A 17,874-nucleotide genomic window follows, 5' to 3' on the forward strand; every position below is an offset into this window, starting at 1 on the left:
TCAAAAAATTGGGTTGGTTGTGGTTGTTCTCTTCCTTGTTCTGCCTTCCTATTGTGTTATGTGTTTGGCTAAGGAAGAGAACAAATACTTTCCTTTTTTTTTTTTTTTTTTAAGAAAAGGCTTAGTGTGTGCTCAAATAAAATGGCTTGGAGATCCTGAGTGAAAAGGGAGTGGGAGACAGTTTTGGCTTACACGATGATGCAGAAGGGTGTGTGCTTACGACCACTTTAATCCCAGCTCTCAAAAAGATGCCAAGTAGATTGAAATTGGAGAGCGAATAACGTAGGAGGGATCCTGGTATTAGTAGGTTTGGGATTGGTTGCTTAAGGAGGAAGATTTGGGCACTTAATAGTTTCATTGTTTTTTAAACTCCCCTGCATACAGCCATGCACCCAGAGGCCTGTGGGGTCCTTGGTGCTCTATGAGCTTGCTTCCTAGCACTGATGATGCTACCTAGTTGGGTAATGAAATGTGTGCAAGAAAACAAACAAGCTCAGAGAGCACTGAGGACCCCTCATTTCAACCATGAGCTACAAATATTCTCCTTTAATACAGTAGTACCCAGAGGCCTATTTTGGGCAACAGCAGTGGTATTAACAAAGCAAGTTACAGATATTTTACTCCCCCTGCCACTTATTCCACGTAGCCAGTTAAATCTTTCTGTCTCTAGTGGAGATGGTGACATTGGCATCTCTTCTAAGGACACCCGGACTGCCTCTGGAGTGGATCAGAAATCCTACCTCCTGTTCTGCAATGAATGAAAGGCCGCACATATCTCAGCAGGCTTTTTGTCACTGAACCGGGGAGATTTTTTGGTTAGGCCACCAACAAGCTCTACTCAGTGTTTTCTCCCTCCCTTCCCACAAATCATGTTGAGGGGGGGAAAAAAACTCTTTATCACCCAGATCTGTAGTACTCCCTGCCTGAGTCTCATTCCTATCTCCTATCTATGGAAATTCTCAGTCATCCAGGTCATGGTTGTCCCAAAGGTGCTTTTTCAAAAGGCAACTGGACTTTCTGGTTTTTGTTTTGTTTTTTTCTTTGAAGACATTTTGCTTCTCATCCAAGAAGCTTTTTCAGCTCTGAGCTCTTGAAAAAGCACCTTTGGGACATTACTATCCATTCTTCCTGAAGTCCAAATCTGTCTGCCCCATTTCTACCACTTTGATTTGCATGGCAATGAGGAGAAATTGGCGGTCCAGTTTTTTAATCAGAAGAGGGTGCAGGTTCTACTCAATGATGCAGGCAGTTGTGATAGCAGTGGGTTTTTTTTTAAAAAAAGCCTGCTGAAATCAGTAGAGTTAATTATAGTCTTCCTTGGTGACAATGAATCATCTAGGTCAGGATGTCAAACTTACGTCGTCACGGCGTCTTCATGTGATGTATCGGGAACTTTTTTTTCCCCTTTGCTAAACCAGGCGTAGGCATGACTAGCACGTGATGTGGGCCGTGAGTTTGGCAGCCCTGATCTAGGCCAGTATTTTATAAACCTGGCAATTTTTAAAATGTGTGGATTTAAATTCTCAAAATTGCTGGCTTCAGGATCTCTTGCTGGCTGGAGAATTCTGGGAGTTGAAGTCCACTCATCTTAGACGTTTCCAGGTTTGAAAAACATCAGCCCATGGAACATTTGAGGCTTGACTGGATTACATTGGTGATCTATCTTATCCAGTGTTTTGTTTTAACCTAGGCAACTCAAATTCCAGTTGGCTATTGCGTGTGTATAAAAAAGATGTTGAAACTCTAGAAAGAATGCAGAGAAGAGCAACCAAGATGATTAGGAAACTGGAGGCTATGAAGAATGGTTGCAGGAACTGGGCATGGCTAGTCTAGGGAAGAGAAGGACCAGGGCAGACATGATAGCACTGTTCCAATATTTGAGGGGCTGCCACAGAGAGGAAGGGGTCAAACCATTTTCCAAAGCACCTGAAGGCTAGATAAGATTCAACTTAAAAATAAGGAGAAATTTTCTGACAGTGATAACAATTAACCAATGGAGCAGTTTGCCTTCAGAAGTTGTAGGAGCTTCCATCACTCAAAGCTTTCAAGAAGAGACTGGACTGCTGCCTGTCGGAAATGATGTAGGGTCTCCTGCTTGGGCGGGGAGTTGGACTAAATGACCTAGAAGGTCCCTTCCAACTCTGTTATCTGTTCTATTCTGTTTATTCTGTTCTATGTATCTGGAGACCTTTTTTCAAGTATTTGATGGAATCAAAAAAGAGAAACTGGGTTAAGATTAAAAATGGATTTAAATTAATTTTAAAATTAACTGAGGTGAGTTAAATGAAGCTAGTATTACCCTCTTTTTTGTGTCCTTTTGGTCACAAATTACTGATATTTGATATCAGTTGAAGGGCTTTGGGGGGGATTATATAATTGGAATTCCCCCCCCAATTCAATACTGAGATTTTCACCAATTAATATAGTCTATAACAACCATCAAACAGAAAAGAAAGAGCATCCAGTGTGCACATATCCAGCAGTATCTTGATCCCAGTTAATTAACCATTAAAGTTCTGCTAATACAGTTGCTGACTTTGACAAATACTGAAACTTATCAGCTTTTATGTTGCGGTGTATACATTAGCCTGAAACTTGGCCACTGGACTAGAGCTGTGTGGTTGTTGATCGGACAAAAGGTAAAGTACACACCATTTAACTGCTTTGCCGAGTGTGTGTTTTAAAATGGGTGTGACAAAGCTAGAGCAGATATCTCTGAGGGGATAGTGAAAAAATAAATAAATTAAAACCTGACTTTTCAAATCTCTATGGTCAGAGGACAGTTATGTTAAAGGACAATGTTGTGGCCCTGAAGGCAAGGAGTTCAGCTGGGTCCTAAAAGAGCTGCATATACTTTGGGAAACAGCTTTGACTTAGGTTATGAGCTTATGATTTGATATGAAAAACAACCTAGGGTAGGGGCCTCTGTGGCTCAGACTGGTAAGACAGTCTGTTATTAACAGCAGCTGCTTGCAATTACTGCAGGTTCAAGCCCCACCAGGCCCAAGGTTGACTCAGCCTTCCATCCTTTATAAGGTAAGTAAAATGAGGACCCAGATTGTTGGGGGCAATAAGTTGACTTTGTATATAATATACAAATGGATGAAGACTATTGCTTGACATAGTGTAAGCCACCCTGAGTCTTCGGAGAAGGGTGGGATATAAATGCAATTTTTTTTTAAAAAAAACCTGATTTAGAATTAGACTTTTTTTAAAGCCCAAATTTATATGGGGAGAAATTTAAAGCACCCGTTGCTGCTGATGCTTTTTCTGGAAGAAAGTGGAAGAACTTGGCTAATTTTCTATTACCTTATTTTTCGGAGTATAAAATGCATCTTCCTCCCCCCCAAAAGGGAGTGAAAATTTGGTGCATCCTATACACCGAATGTAGCCCCTCCCACCCACTGGCCCCTACCCTTTGGCCTCTGCCTCCCAGCAATTTACCTCCTTGCAGCAAGCAGCAAGAAGAAACGGCCCATTTCAGCTTCAGCACAGCCTAATTAGCACAAGTTGATTGTTCCTGACTCTCAGCTGTGGCAGGATGCAGGAATTGCCATTGCCTATTGCTGCGCGGACCTCTGATGCTTGCTGAATGGAGGTAAATTGCTGGGAGCGGGTTTTTTTTTTATTGTGCTAATCAAGCTATGCTGAAAATGAAACTGAAAGTAAAACAGGCTGTTTGCTGCAATGGAGGCAAAATTGCTGGGAGGCAGAGGCAGATTTCTTTTTCTTGTTTTCCTCACCAAGAAAGGTAGGTGCGTCTTATAGTCCGGAGCATCTTATACTCCGAAAAATATGGTACATCTCCATAAGGGTCACATTTTTATTTTTCTCCCACCCACAACACCTCAAAACAGTCAATCCATCCATGCCCTTTTTGGGAGAAAAAGCAGAAAAGAGGAAAGGACAACATAGAAGGCTCCCATTGGCCAATCAGTGAACCTAACACAGAATTAGGTTGAGCCAAAGCAAAGTTATTGAAACAACACAAAGAAAAGCCACTTTTCTACACTATCAGAATACTGACATGGCATGAATGAAAAATGATGCTAGAGTGTTTCTCAACCTCAGCAACTTGAAGATATGTGTGGACTTCAGCTCCCAGAATTCCCCAGCCCACATGCTGGGTTTCTGGGAGTTGAAATCTATGTATCTATTGACGTTGAAAACACTGCTAAACTATGCCTTGTACATGGATGTTTTCTGCTGTCCACCTGGGAAAATGTCCGTCCTCTTCGCTCCTAACGATTGATAGGATATTCTTTAGTCTTTGTTGGCAAACACAGGATGATGTTCCAAACGGAGGGAGCCACCACAGAATAGCTCCTCAACTGGAGAGCCTTTGCTCGCCAGCATAAACTGTTCTTCCCCAACTACAGGTAGTCCTCATTTAGCAACCATAATGGGGACCAAAGTTTTGGTCATTAAGCAAAGCAGCTAAGTGAAACCATAACTGCTTACTATCTTACTTTCCTTTCCTTTAAAGATCTCTGAAGGTTGTAAATGCAAGGATTGGTCAAAAAGTTGCTTTTTTAAAAAATCATCATTGTAAGTGCAATTAGCCACTCTACGAAACAGTTGTTAAACGAGGACTAAGCTGGCTTAATCAAACAATTAAATAAATTAATTAAAGCTGGCTGAGGAACTCTGGGAGTTGAAGTCCACAAGTCTTAAAGTTGCCAAGGTTGGTGTCAAACTTGCCCGCATTGTGTCATGTGCTGGCCCTGCCCCCGCCCAGTTTAGCAACTGGGGGAAAAGTCCCGATACGCCACGTGAGGCCACCATGACGCCACGAGTTTGATACCCCTGCTTTAGAGTATCAATCCAGGGAAGTTTGATGCAAGTGACACTTTAAGCAATTTTATATAAGACAACATCCAATATTTTTTAGAAGGAAAAAAGCACTTGGTTCCAATGATGACTCAAATAATTTATTTGTTTCTTTATAATACATCTGGCTAAAGATAAGTGTTTTAGACTTCCCATGGTCAAAGTTTTAAACAGCTGTTACACAAAAAATTAAGAAACCATGTCACTTAAATAGCATTGTCCCAAGCTCGGAACAAAATGGTGTTTCATTTCAAGATTTAAGATGTTCCAGCAAAGGAAATAACAGAAACATGGGACAAGTCATTTTTTCCCCCTCTCAGAAATGCAGAAGTAGCTGAAATAGTAATCCCTGCTGTTTTATTTATTTATTTTGTTTAATAAAATGTCCTTGGCAAAAAAAAATTGAGTATTTTTTAAAAAATCTTGCTATCTATTTGATATCAATAACTTTTTACTGGGGAAAAATGATTCTTTTAGGGGTTCATTTCAGTAGTTTATGTTGAAAGTAGCACTCCATTGGACTACAAGCCTCACAATTCCATACATAATGAATTTTGTTCTGTTTTTTTATTTAAACTAAACAAATTATCAGGAATACACATTTATGTTTTTCTGTGGATGAATAGTGAAGGTGTTTCCATTGCAATAATGATTCTGGAAACTTTGGAAAATACTGTGACTTTTTTTTTAATGCAAACAATTCAAAGTTTTCCTTTTTTAAAAAAAAAACCTGTGTCCAATACTATGTTCCAAAGGCCACCCTTGCTACCTGAAGAACTTAGGAGCAAAGTAGGAGTAATCTCTAATAGTAAACTATGTCAAATGGGTGCTGAACCTTTGATGTTTATTGTGACGTGTGTCCAGTAAGGCTATACTATAACAAATGAGGGCATTGAGATTGCTGCTTTCATTAACTTAACAGCTTTGGTATGAGTCCTGATGCTGCTGGATTTTTTTATGCTGATGGAGCAGTTTGGTTTTTCCTCGAATTAAAAGGGAGGAGTCAGGCTGGAAGCTGTAATCTTGAAGTAGTTCTGCATTAACGTAATAATCAAGCCCTGCTTGCTATCCATAGAATCAAGAGGTTAGTTGTAAAAAACAAAGTGGCTAACCAGCTCAATGAACCAGTTTTGAGCCCTAAATCACCAGCTGCTCAGTTGCATGGTCAGATTCAGTAAGGGGAAAAAATGAATCGATCGATTTAGCATTGAGCTTCTAATGCAGGTCAACCTGGTTCGCTGGCAGAATTTGTAGCTGGTATCTGTCCATCACCACGTGATTGTTTAGATTCTTCTGAATATTTTTAACCTCTCTTTATGGATCATTAAAGGTGGCTATTGCTTGTATACATTTGCACTAGAGGGTGGATTATTATTGATCCGGGTTTGGGACTTCCAATTTATTTATTTATTTTCAACCGGCTATTGGTGCCGCAATGGATCTTCACTGGCAGAATGCAATTGTTCAACTTCAGCAAACATTCTTAATTATTAAGTTGCATGCATGGATGTTTCGCCAATCTTGCTTAGGGAATCTTTCCAGAGGAGAGGAGCAACCTACTCATTCACATACCTGTGTATTTAGAAGAGGGATACACAGGGCCTGGCAGAAACTGTTGTATTCCAAGTCCCATCATCCTGAAACCACACGGCCAGTGATCAAAGGCAAAGAGTGTTGTTATCCCTTACCTCTTTGTAGGAGTTGGTGTGAATTACTTCATTGAATAGATAGCAAACTTGAATAAATCTTTAAAAGCTTCTTTGGCAATACAATTGCTAATTTGGAAAAAAAATCTATTTTGCAAAAGTATAACCATCAGGGTTCATGCAATTTTTTTTAGCCCTTTCCTCCACCTGCCTCATGTGTAGAAGAGTCCATACCTGGAGCAGTTAGCATAACTAATTGCCATTTGCTGCCTTCTGCAAAAATATTAAGGCTGGTCCCAGCCACCCAGATCTTATCCTTCCTGTCATGGTTTTAGCCTTAGGTTGAATAAGTCCACAAAGAATTCTAGTTAGCAATATAAGTGCATGTGCTGGATACATGCCAAGCTAAACCATGGGTTGCTCTGTGCTATTTTGCTGAATGCTTTGTAGGGTTCAAACTTTTTGTATTTTGCAAACTATATTAAGTTCACATAACGTAGTTAACCAATCATAGGTTAGCATCCTGAATCTGTGACATTACCTGAAGAACTATTGGGACCTGTACTTGATATAGTTTTTGTGGTTTCTGTCCAATTTTTCTAGGAATGCAGACTGCCTTAAATTTATGATCTTTTGTTAGAACTATAAAATTGGGCACATTGCATAGTAAATAACATAATTCATGCATTTATGGATTCTGGTCTAGTTGGAGATCAGTTCAAAAAAAATTTTTTTGTTAAGTCAACAAACTCCAATTTTAATTACTCATTTTATTGGAAATTTGGAGGTGGAGCCCTTGTCTACTGCTACTGTGGCCCAGTGACCTTAAGTTTATGATGAGAGTTTCCCTGACAGGCTGTTTCCTATAAGTGAAGCGTGTTGTTTTAAAGTCTAATAGAGCAATTGGAATGGGCTGGGACACCCAAATTGGTGGGAGGTTCCCTTGTAGAGTATCGGTGATTATTCACAGACATCCAGAGAAGTGTTAAGAACTGAAGGAAGATGGAATGGAAGCAAGCAGAGGGGAGAAGAACCTGGTGAGAAGAAGACAGAAAAAAGGAGGAAAGATGGAATAGAAGCAGCAAGGCTTCAAGGAAACTAGGACAGTGGGAGAATAGGAAGAAATTAGGAGAATGGAAGTCATTGTGAAATGGAGCTAAAAAGAGACTGAAGGTAAAGCAGAAACCAATACACTTTGGAGCTTTCAAGTTTGCCGTGGGGTAGAGGTGGTTTCACGAGTGCGCAAGACTGGATTTCTTTCCTTGATCTTTGGTTCACTAAAAGAAGAAGGTCTGCAGAGTGAGAAGGACTCATTGGATTTCTTCGCTCAAGACTAATTAACTGGTCGGAGAAGCTTTAGGAGCAGGTTCTCCTGAGAAGAACCAAAAGCAACAGGAGGTGGTCCTTATTTTGTTCTTCAACTCTTCTTCAGCCCTCTTCCTTACGGTTGCAAAGATGGATCAGTTGTTGGCTGTGAAAATTGGCTGCCTGGCAGGGGTGCTGCTCCTCACTCTTCTTTGTGGCCTCATCCCAGCCCAGATCAAGTGGTTCCACATCAACATGGCCAGAGGTGAGACATTTGGAAGTGTCATGATTTCCAATTAGGTTGGAACTAACATAATAGTGTCATAGGAGTGTCAAACTCAAGGCCCAGGGACCGGATCTGGCCCACGGGGTGCTTAGATCTGGCCCACGTGCTCTCTGGAAGCAGCGAGGGACTGGCTCGCAGTGCCTCTGCCAGCAAAAACAGAGCTTGGGAGTGCTGTGCACTCCATTTTGGCTGGCAGAGGGTTGCAGGAGGTTGTCCTAGCCAAAAACAGCTCACAAGGGCCATGCAGCCCCCACCCCCACCCTGAGCTCTGTTTTCGCTGGCAGAAGGCTGTTTCAGCCAAAAATGGAGTTTAGGAGCCCATTTTCACTGGCAGAGCACTCGGGCCACCACAGGCTCCTCTAACACAAGTGATGTCCCCTGACACAAGTGACATGCCCATCCTGTCCACGTCTACCCCAGTCCCCGACGTCAAACACAATCCCGATGTAGCACTCAATGAAATCGAGTTTGACACCCCTGATTTAGACAGACCCTAATTTGTGATAGGGGTGAATTCTTGGTGACTCAGTATCCTCATTTTGCCTCTGAGATTTTAATGACAACATTGGCATGTACAGCGCTTTATAAATCATAGGATTATAGGTTATTACCTTTCAGGCAAAGGAGCGCAACTCAAAGTTCAATGACTTAATAAGCTTTCCCAAAGCCTTTAATTTAGCTTCCTTTACTTTTATGTGAAGATAAGTTATTGAATTATTAAGTATAATTAATTTTAATAAGGTAGTGTTTCTCAACCTACATCACTTTTAAGATATGTTGGACGTCAACTCCCAGAATTCCCCAACCATGATATATTTACTGGAAAATTTATATTGATATTGATATTGATTTATATTGATATTGATTGCTTCCTGATTGCTTATTTGTACCCTACGATTATTGTTAAGTGTTGTATCATTAAGTGTTAAATTTGTACCCTATGACCATCATTAAGTCTTGTAAGTGTTGTACCTTGATGAAGGTATCTTTTCTTTTATGGACACTGAGAGCATGTGCACCAAGACAAATTCCTTGTGTGTCCAATCACACTTGGCCAATAAAAATTCTATTCTATTTTATTCTATTCTGAAATTCTGGGAGTTGGAAGTCCACATGTCATTATATTAGAAGTGCTATATTGAAGACATATAGAGTAGATATAAATCCAGATTGTGTTTAGAAATATCTTTATGGGTCTCAGCACAAGAAGCATTTTATAGAAAAGAATCGGCAGTTAACCTATTGAAAATTGTGAGAACAAGAGGATGGAGAATATAAGATGAAATCAAAAGGTCAATTCACTACCTATTCATTTGTTCGTTTGTTTATATTTGTATGGCCGTCCACTTACTCTCAGTGACCCTGGGTGGATTACAAAAATAAGCCAATATACAAACCATAAAAACAATGATCACTCACTTGTCCTCATAACAACGATAAATCAAACTAGCCACTTCATGGGCTCCATCTCTTTCTGGGTTCTCCAGACTTGTTGGCAAAACCAGTGAGCCTTGCAAAAGAGTGTCAAAGGGCCAAATTTCCACAGTCATGATGTTCCCAAAAGAGGGAGCCACCACAGAAAAGATCCTTCTAGTTCTCCATAGGAGAGGACACTTATAACATCCCCTTTTGTTCCCCCCTCTCAATTTTCAAGGTATTTCATATGTGCAGTCAAGAGAAAGATTTGAAATCTATAAATAAGGTATTTGGAAATAGAACAGCACAATACAGATTTTGAAAACTGCAAATTTTATACATGTACAAATGACGATTCCTAAAATGTAAATGACAATTTCTAAAATTTCTAAAACTTTTTTTGAAACCTGAAATGGGAGAACAAGTGAAAGACTTAATATAAAAATAGGCTAAGAAATTTGGACATAATATGCTGATGGAACGATGGTAAAATATGTGACCAAAAGAGCTGAAATCAACATTACGTTATAATTTTAAAAAGAACTTTTATAAAATGGTATGCCGTTGCCGTATAGCTCCAGAAAAATTATATAGAATGTATGAAAGTACTTCAAACCGATGCTGAAAATATGGAATAAATGAAGGGTCATTGGGCCCTATCTGATGCAAAAGAACCCAGAGAACTTTGAGTTTTAAATGTATACAGGTGGTACCAAGAATTTTAAAGGTTGACATTCAATTGAAACCGGACCTTTTCTTGTTGGGACTAATGGATAGACAGAAAAGAGTTCTGGGAGATTATTTTTATATATGATAACTGCTGTGAGGTTATAATATGGACAAAAATGGAAAGACTCTGAAATACCCACAATGGAGAAGTGGTTGGTGGAGGTGGAAAATTAGCAGAGATGGTAAAATTGACTCGCTCGATTAGAGAAAGGGCAATAATCACATTTATTAGTCACTGGAAATCCTATAGGGACTTTTTGTTGAAAGATGGAAAAAAATAAACTTGTGATGAATGGATTTGATGAGTAGAAAGAGTAGACTATGGAAAGAAGCTAATTTTAAGAGAGAGTAGGAGGGAGGGAGGGAGAGAGGGACGGGGGTGGGGAAGTAGATATAACTGCTGTTAAAGAAACCAGAAGCTAAATATCCCTCTCTCCCTCTACCTCTCCTGCTCCCTCTCTCCTCTTTATTAAACATAGTTACTACCCATAATAAATATGAAATATTTTTTCCCACTTCTGTGTCTTTCTTTGCATTTTTTCCCTTACTACTTTCCTTAATTTTCTGTTTCAAAATTTGCATGGTTTATGCATTTTAAAATATTTAATAAAAATTATATATAAAAATGTTCATCACTTTTAATCCTGTTGAAATGTACATGAAAATGTACATTTTCCCCTCCTGGCTTTTCCCATTTCTTTGTCTTATTCCTGCCTACTCTTTGGAATAAACAATGTAACTTTATTACTACATTGCTTTTTTAAAAAAAAACAGTCAAGCAGGGGTGAAATATAAAATTTGTTGCTACCTGTTCTGTGGGCCTGGCTTGGGGGGGGGGGGTAATGTGACTGGGTGGGCGTAGCCAACTTTTTTAAAAAAAAACTTTTAAAAGCATTTTTTCTACAACCTCTTCAGCCAAAGAGGTTGTAAAAAAATACTTTTAAAAGATTCTGGCAATCAGGCAATTCAGCTGGGATCGCCAGAGGAGCCTTTTAAAAGCTTTTTTAACCTCCGAAGAGGTTGTAGAAAAAAATGCTTTTAAAGGGTTCTGATGATCCTAGAAGAGCCGCGTGATCATCCGAGGCTTTTTTTACTTTTAAAAGCATTTTTTCAGCCGAAGAAAAAAATGCTTTTAAAAGTAAAAAAAAAAACAACCTCTGATGATCGCATGGCTCTGTTGGGGTGCAGGGAGGATGCAGGGATTTTTGCTACCGGTTCTCCGAACCACTCACCGCCATTGCTACCGGATCAGGTGATCTGGTCCAAACCAGGAGCATTTCACCCCTACAGTCAAGTATCTTTCTATGTCAGAAATAAATTCTTCATCGGCTAAAGCTTGGCACAGAAACAAACAGTAAAACAAGAGGGTGGAAGTGGAAGAAGGCATAGATAGATTAATATGTATCAGGTTTGCACAATCCCAAGCGTAAAAACTTGGATGCAGAACAATTGGATGTAAATGCAGTCAGAATCAACACTCAAACATTATACCAGGTGTAACCTTGCTTAACCTTATAGAAGTCCAAATTTACTGATTGAAATCCAGGACACTCCTCAATTTACGACAGAATTGAGCCCAGCGTTTCTATTGCTAAGAAAGTGAGCTTTGCTCCACTTTACGACCTTCCTTGCCACAATTGTTAAATGAATCACCACAGTTGGTAAGTTAGTAGCACAGTTGTTAAGTGACTCTGGCTTCCTCATTGACTTGACTTTACTCATTGACTTCAAAAGTTTGCAAAAGGGGCCATATGGGACACCGCAATTGTCATAAATACATGCCTGCTGCCAAGTGTCCTGGTCACATGACTATAAGGATGCTGCAATGGTTGTAAATATGAAAAATGGTCATAAGTCACATTTACAAGGAATGGTTGTAAGTCAACGACTATCTGTCAAATTTGAGTAGAATATCAGTTAGATTTGAAATAAATAGTTTGGAACATTTCTTTTTCATTGGGTGTTGAACTTGGGATGATAGGCCTATTTATTTCTTCATGCTAACTTTGTCCATACATTTATAGCCAACAACTTTTCAAGCCAGGCAGCTAAGAATCTTGTATTTCTCTTCAGAATAATAAAAAAAAGTAGTAAAATCTCATTAAGCAAGAATGAGGAAACATTCTGCTTTTCTTACCTTTGTCCTCCTGATAAAAATCTGTTTATACGTACAGGTATGTAACCTGAAATGAAGGAATCGTTATTCCTTCATTTATGGAATCTTTATGGGACATTCACAGCAAAAGATTTTAGTTCTGGAAGGACAAATAGTGGGAAAATAATTCATCTTCCAGATTTAAAGTTGGGAGAAAAGGTTCCCAGCCTTGAATGGTCTTGCAAAAATTAGTGGGAAAAAATAAAAATTAAGGATGGTTGAGCATCTTTGCTCTCATATCACGTAAAACAATGAGATGAATTGGGTTAATTCCCTGGTGAAATCTTCCTACGGCTTCATTCAAGATTGGTGAAACAAGGTAGGCACAATGCAGTAGTGCGCTGCTCCAGGTTCGGGTGAACCCCCAAATCTCACTGCTGGCTGGCCGTTCCCACCCCCCCACCCCAGGAGTCTCCACATGACCAGTTTTGGATGCCAGGTAAGTGCAGGGCCTGCATGGAGGCTTGGGGAGGATGAAAAACAGGCCTGCCGGAGGCTCTGGAATTTCTGGCTTCTGAAGGGCCTCCGGAGCCTGGAGGAGGCCGTTTTTACCCGCCCGAGGCTTGAGGAAAGCTTCCAGAGCCTGGGGAGGATGAAAAATGGGCCTCCAGGAAGTTCTGGAAGGCCAGAAAAGGGCTGATTTCTGGCTTCCAGAGAGCATCCAGATCCCAGGGATGGCAAACCCCCTCCCTCCGGCTGACTAGGTCACGCCACCATGGCCACGCCCACTTAGCAACCAAGCAGACTACCCATTGCTAAAAATTTTGAAGCCCACCCCGGCACAATTTCTCAAATGTCCCTACAATTATTACTTAGTGTGGACAGTGCTGCTTATCTTGTCACCAGGCAGCCTCACCTTGTACAGGTAAGTCTGCAGAATTGAATGCCATTTATAAACAGCTCCTCCCAAGTAGGCAACCATTGGAGCGTGGGTCTCTGATACATTGAAATAAGCAAATCTATACAGAAGTAACTGCTCAGAGGAAATTTGTTTTTCCTTGATAGTACATTATTTTTTGGGGGTAAGGCTTATTCCATAAAGATAGTCCTCAACTGGTTATTTGATGGCAGTTAGAAGATATAACATTTTAAAAAAATGTTTATGATCCATCCTTGGAAGTTACGACTGCCACCCATCCCGGTCATGTAATTTTGGGTATTTGGCAACCAGCTTGCATTTACAACCAGTTGCAGTGTTCCACAGTCATGTGACTATGATTTGTGATATTTTTTGCCAGTTTCTGGTCTTGCTGGTTTCCAGCAAATAGGTTTCCACTTATTTGGAAGAATAGATTTTCTTAATGACCATGTGGTTCACTTAATAACCACCTGATTTGCTTTCTGACCATGGTGATTTACTTTAAGCCCCAAAGATGCTTTTTCAAGAGGCAACTGGACTTTCTGGTTTTTCTTTGAAGGGTTTCGCTTCTCATCCAAGAAGTTTCTTCAGCCTGACTGGATGGTGGGTTAGGGGTAGGGTTGAAGAAGAGCTGAAGAAGCTTTTTGGATGAGAAGCGAAATGTTTTCAAAGAAAAACCAGAAAGTCCTCTTGAAAAAGCATCTTTGGGACAACCATGACCTGGATGACTGAGAATCTCCATAGACACTTTACAGTGTTGTAAAAGTTATAAAATTGAGTCTGGTAATACTGTGACTTACAGCCACCAAAACTTAACAATCACAATTCCAGGCTCCACTGTTGTTGTAAGTCAAGAACTACCTGTACAATTTTTTTTTTCCCCAGGAAAGGACTACATTTTTAATTTTCTTCTATTGAACGTCTATTTATTTATTTAATTAATTTTGTCATAACAATATACACAAGCATAACACAAAAGATTATATAATATATAAACATATATATGAGGAGAAACAAGGTAGTATAAGCATATATATATGTAGGGGAAGAAACAATAGGACAGGAACGGTAGGCACATTTGTGCTCTTATGCATGCCCCTTAGAGTCCTCTTAGAAATGTGGTGAGGTCAACAGTGGATAGATTTTTAATAAAGCTTTTGGGGTTATGAGAAGAGACCACAAAGTCAGGTAATGCATTCCAAACATAGATAATTCTGTTACAGAAATCGTGTTTTCCGCAATCTAAACTGGTGCGGTTGACATTAAGTTTAAATCTGTTGGTAGCTCTTGTGTTATTGTAGTTGAAACTGAAGTAGTCATTGGCAGGAAGGACATTACAACGGATGATTCTATGAGCTAAACCCAGGTCCTGTCGAAGGCGACGAAGTTCCAAGTTTTCTAGACCCAGGATATCAAGTCTGGTGGAATAAGGTATTTTATTGGTTATGGAGGAGTGGAGAACTCTTCTCGTAAAATACCTTTGGACACGCTCAACTGTATTGATATTAGATATATGGTATGGGTTCCAGACAGGCGAGCAGTAATCAAGAATTGGCCTAGCAAAAGTTTTATATGCTCTGGTCAGTAGCTTGGTGTTTTTGGAAAAGAAGCTACATAGAATTAAGTTAACAACTTTTAGAGCCTTTTTTGCTATATAGTTGCAGTGGGCTTTGGCACTTAGATTGTTAGATATAAAAACTCCAAGGTCTTTGACAGGGTGGGGGTCATCTGTGAGGTAATGTCCATCAAGCATGTACTTAGTGATTGGGTTCTTTCTTCCAATATGTAGGACTGAGCATTTGCGTCTAAGCACTGAGCAAAGTGGCGATGTCTGTAGAATTGGTGGGAACAAAAACATTAGCTTCCTTGTTACAGGATTTAAATATATATATGAGTCACATCCACTTAAACTTTAGAGCGGAGGTCCCATGTTTTTGTTGTACCAAATCTGTGCACTGACCAACTCCTAGCAACACTGGATAGTTCAAAAGAAAACGTGAGAATTATACAGGTAGTCCTCATCTGTTAAGTGAGTTTTCATCCATTTTATGACCTTTCTTGCCACAGTTGTTAAGTGAGTCACTGTGGTTAATAAGTTAGTAACTTAGTTGTTAAGTGAACCTGGCTTCTGGACCGATTTTGCTTGTCAGAAAGTTGCAAAAGGGGATCATATGACCATGCGACACAGCAATGGTCATAAATATGAACCAATTGCCAAGCATCTGAATTTTAATTACACGATCATGGGGATGCTGCAAAGGTCGTAACTGTGAAAAACAGCCATAATAGTAACTCTTTCAGCGATATTGTAGTTTTGAACGGTCGCTAAATGAATTGTTGTAAGTTGAGGACTACCTATAAAACTAAACATGTATTTATTTATTTGTTTGTTTATTTAGGAAAATTTATATAGCTGCCTACTTGCGACTCTACAGTAGGTGGCTGACAGAAAATAAAAACACAATGTAAAAAATAAAAATAATAAAAAATAATAAAATAATCACCACCACCCTCTTCTCGGGCAGAACACAAACTCAAATCAGCCATTTAATGGGCTCCATCCCACTCTGAGTTTCCCAGTAAAACTACATCTTCAGGCAGGGTGTTCCGAAAAAGTGTCAGTTGAGGGCCAATTTCTAATTTGCCCTCAACTCTCTCTAATTTCTGAAGGGATGATGTTCCAGAGGGAGGAACCCAATAACCTATATATATATAAAAGCCAAATACCACTCACTCATCACAAAATGTCCAGAACGGTGAAGCCTAGAAACTTGAAATTTGGCACGTATGTTCCTCTTGGCTTCTAGGTGCTCGCTAAAAAAGGATATTTTGAAATCAGATAATTAGTATTTCATAAACAGTATTACATTCACATGCTCTGCTGCTAAGGAGTTAGATGTTCTACTCCCCCTCTCCACCTGAAAGGAACTCTGTCCCAACTGCCAGTTGCCTTATATTAACACATTCTGATGCTAAGGAGTTCGACGTTCTACTCCCCCTCCCCACCTGAAAAGAACTCTGTTCCAACTGCCAGCTGCCTTATATTAGCACCCTCTGATGCTACCCCTTCCCTAAACTGGGCATGGCCATGGCCAGCACATGACTCATCCGGTCTGCAGGGTGGGACGTTCTACTCCCCTTCTCCCTCCGTTCCAACTGCCAGTTGCCTTATACACTCTCTGATGCTATGGAGTTACACGTTCTACATTAAGTTTCAGGCTTTAAGTGTCAAGTTATCACGTCTGATCACATAGTTTCATAGCAAAGCACGGGCATCCAGCTAGTGCTATAATAAAAGAAGCAAAGATGCATAGCATCGAACAAATTTAGGGGCTATGCTCTTCCTATCTTAGGTGAGGAATTAGATCTTCAAGATCCTTTGAAACACCAGCAGGTTGGGCAGGTTGGATCTCCAAAGGAACCTCATTCCAGAGGGAAGATCGTGTGACAAAGGAAATGTGCTTTCAAGGTCCCGAGATTTGGCATTGTTTAATGGAAGAGATCTCAAGCACACCAATCCTGCAGATGGAAGCAGCTAAGCAGATACTATTGTGATTCCTCAAGAATACAGTGCTCTATTGTTCTCATAGACTAATATCTGATCACAAATTACCATCTTACACGTTCGATCAGAAAAAAAAATCACACTTCAAAGGAAACGTGCTTTGACTTGCTGTTTAACCCCATTGTGATTAGATATAATTTTACGCTTAATACATTTATAGCCCTTTGATTGCAGTGGGAATGTCTGTGCGAGTGAGAACAAGGTTCATTTTGAGCAATGCCTTTTCAGCTTAATCCTAGGTATGTTCTCCTTTATTTTTATTATTTATTTATTATTTTATTAAATTTTTATACCGCCCTTCTCCCGAAGGACTCAGGGCGGTGTACAGCCAAAATAAAAACAAAATATATACCATTTAAAACAACATTTAAAAAGAGCAAATTTTAAAGGCTGATTATTAAAATTTAGATTTAAAAATTTAAAAATATTAAGAATACCCAATTTAAAATTCAACCCAAATTATGCCAGTCCCGCTTTAATAAATAGATATGTTTTGAGCTCACGACGGAAGGTCCGAAGATCAGGCACTTGACGCAGGCCAGGGGGAAGTTCGTTCCAGAGCGTCACTGCCCCCACAGGGAAGGCCCTACTCCTGGGGGCCGCCAGCCGACACTGTTTGGCGGACGGCACCCTGAGAAGACCTCTCTGTGAGAGCGTCTGGTCGGTGGGAGGCAAAGGGTAACAGCAGGCGGTCTCGTAAGTACCGGGTCCTAAGCCATGGGCGCTTTAAAGATAGTTACCAAAATCTTGAAGCGCACCCGAAAGACCACAGGAAGCCAGTGCAAGCTACGGAGCAGCGATGTCACGTGGGAGCCACAAGCGGCTCCCGTTACTACTCGCGCAGCCGCATTCTGGACTAACTGCAGCCTCCGGGTGCACCTCAAGGGCAGCCCCATGTAGAGAGCATTGCAATAATCCAGCCTAGACGTAACCAGAGCGTGAGTGACCGTGCATAAGGCATCCCGGTCAAGGAGGGACGCAACTGGCGAACCAAGCGAACTTGGTAAAGGCCCTCCTGGCGGCGGCCGCCAGGTGTTCATCAAAAGACAGCCGTCCATCCAGGAGGACGCCCAAGTTGCGAAC

At 40.3% G+C, this 17,874-nt stretch overlaps 1 pseudogene; it reads left to right on the top strand.

Annotated features, from left to right (window-relative positions):
- The first annotated feature begins 3,318 nt into the window (after window positions 1-3,318).
- LOC131197299 (vomeronasal type-2 receptor 116-like) overlaps window positions 3,319-17,874 on the top strand; it is a 52,058-nt pseudogene continuing 37,502 nt past the window's right edge.

This window comes from Ahaetulla prasina, chromosome 4, assembly GCF_028640845.1.
Source record: "Ahaetulla prasina isolate Xishuangbanna chromosome 4, ASM2864084v1, whole genome shotgun sequence".
NCBI lineage: Eukaryota > Metazoa > Chordata > Lepidosauria > Squamata > Colubridae > Ahaetulla > Ahaetulla prasina.